Below are 2516 nucleotides of genomic sequence, written 5' to 3'. Positions count from 1 at the left end.
ATAGCACACCCCACCCCACCCTACCCCCAGCCACACAGAGCTCCTTTGTGCAGCCCTCGCCCACCCTCTTCCTGCCCAGAGCAGGGCACCTGGCAAGCAGGTCTTCCCTAGACTCCGCCCCCTGCCAGCCCCCTGCCCTGGGTGCCAGGTGTTGCGGGCACCACCGCCAGCTCTGGCTGAACTTGAGGGTCACCCTGCCGGGGGGCCCTCCCTTCCTCCCTCCGAGGTCACCCAGGGACTGTGCTTTCCGCCCCGCTCCACCCCCATCCCCTCCTGCCCTTGGCCCTTCCAGACTCCTGTCCTGGTCTTTCCTTCTGTCTCCCGGAGGACTCCCCTCCTCCAGCCCCACCAGGCCCTCCCCACAGCCTCTCACCCCCGCCCACCTCCTTCCCCTGAGAGCTCCTTGTTCCACCCCCCCCTCCCCGCCCAGGTCTGAAGAACTCCTCCTCTTGGAAAGTTGCTGCTGGAAAGGAAGTGACTTCAGCGATTTGGCCACAAGGCTGGGCACTGCTGAGCCCGGCTCAGCTGAAGGCCTGCCCAGCCCACCTCCAAAGCACAAACGGAGCCACATGCACACACCACCCTCAAGTGTGTACCCGGAACCCTGAACACAAGCTTCCCCGGTGACATGCGGAGAGACCCTGCATGTACAGTCCACACCATCCAATCCAGGCGTGCCCACATTATTACCTCGGTGTGTCAGACTCTTGTCTATACACCTCTCCACTGTACCCCAGCACCCGGCACCCAGACACCATGCAGCGTGCTCCACACAACACTCCAGTGTTCCCACACCTACCCAGTACACACTCTGAACCCGGCACACTCACCACTCGTATGTAGTGCATGCCCAGCCCCTGAATGTCCCTCAGCCCAGTCCGCTTGGTTAACTCCCGGATACAGAACCCTGCGTACCTAAGGGCAGAGCCCTACACACACCTGTTTGCACACAACCTGAGTGCTGGCACACGAGATGCCCTGGGCATTTACAGTGGGGTACACACAGCCCTGCATGCTCCCACAGCCACACCTCCCACCCTAACCATCCCAGGAGGCCCCACCCCCAGACCTCAGGCCCCAGGAATGCTCTTTTGGAAGTTGGGTGGAGTCCCCAGGCAGGCTGGGCTCTAGGGAGCTTCCTGGAGCCCCCGAGGCTGAGGCTTCATGTGTCAGTTCAGGGAGTTGCCTCTTCAGGGCAGGGCAGCCCCACCTGGCCTCTGTGGTTCTAGAGCCTGGGTGGGCCAATCCAGGCCAGGGACGGGGAGGCGGGTAGCACCCCCCACCCCGCCTTATCTTATGAGGGTACCCCAGCATACCTGAACTACCCGGGCCTCCCAGCACCTCACCTTGGCCTCCCAGCTCTGCTTCCACAAACTCCAGTGGAGGTTGTGGGGGAGGGGGCAGGGGAGGTTCAGCTGCACACCTCAGGCACTCTGGTTTCCATCTCTGCCCTGAGTTCTGGTCACTGTCACAACCCCTTTCTCTTCCCAGTTTCTCATGTCAACAAAGTGCCGGGAAGAGTCCCCAGACTAGAGGCAGGACTTGCTGTATATCCATGGGCCTCAGCTCCCATTTCTGAATAATGGGGGAGTTTTGAGTAAGTTGGGTTAATACAGTTCGATTCTACCAAGGGCCTCTTTTTGGCCTAAGCTGGGAGGGGCGGGGGTGGATTCCTGCTAAAACTGCGAAACAAGTCCCCCTGATCTTCACTTCCTGGTGACGGCCCAGGCAAAGACCTGGCTTCCCTGTACACTGTTACCTGAGCAGGCTGTGTAGACAAGGTCCGACTCAGCAGGAAAGGCCTGTCTTCGCCAGTGATTCCAGGGTAGTCCCTGCGGCGGCCTGAGAGTTGCCCCGAAACCGGGGCCCTCTGCACGCACTTAGCTGGGCAGGCTCTGGGGTCCAGGCCAATGGGTAGACAGGTAGGCACGCTCCCATCTGCGGAAGCAAACACAACACCCCAGGGTTGAGCACAGTTATGGGCTGAGGCAGCTCGAGGGACCGGGAGGCGATCCCAGATGGGGTCCACGCCTGCAAAAATTGAAACCAGGTACAACCTCACTTCACCGGGGAGCTGCAAACCCGTCTCTTGAAACCCCAGGTAGCTACTGGGAAGCAGTTATCTTTGTATATGCAGGTACGCGCATGTGTGAACATGAACATGAACATGCACGCTACGGTGGAAAGATCCTGACCTTTGAGAGTCAGTCCTTGGTTCAACCCTCACTGTGTGATCATGGGCAAGTCAATTCACCTCTGGCTTTTGGTTTTCTCATCTACAAAATGGGGAGATCTTACTAATGGGGAGGAACGCTTTGGGGAAACTGTGTATGCTAACAGCTTACTTATAATGCAGGTGTGAGAATTGCTGCTCAAAGCGATGGTGAATGCAGATTTCCACACGGGGTGTATATGCAGCTGGCGTGTACTCCTCTCCCATCAGCAACTGGTTATGTCTCTTGTTTTCTTTAATAACCATGGCCCTTCTCACCACCCTCCTGCTTCCTGCCCATTCG

The 2516-nt window shown here is 58.6% G+C and overlaps 1 protein-coding gene across 1 annotated transcript in view; it reads right to left on the bottom strand.

The window, feature by feature from the left end:
- The window catches only part of AHDC1 (AT-hook DNA binding motif containing 1), a 22587-nt gene extending 20654 nt beyond the window's left edge, over nucleotides 1-1933 (bottom strand). The window contains 1 exon segment of the mRNA XM_077775734.1: nucleotides 1760-1933. The gene's annotated coding sequence lies outside the window, so the exon portion shown is untranslated.
- Between the last annotated feature and the right edge of the window lie 583 nt (nucleotides 1934-2516).

The sequence above is a fragment of the Crocuta crocuta genome, unplaced genomic scaffold, assembly GCF_008692635.1.
Source record: "Crocuta crocuta isolate KB4526 unplaced genomic scaffold, BGI_CrCroc_1.0 scaffold127, whole genome shotgun sequence".
In the NCBI taxonomy this organism is placed as follows: Eukaryota; Metazoa; Chordata; class Mammalia; order Carnivora; family Hyaenidae; genus Crocuta; species Crocuta crocuta.
Note: the sequence above shows the minus strand (reverse complement) of the source record. Positions and strands in the feature narration are given on the sequence as shown.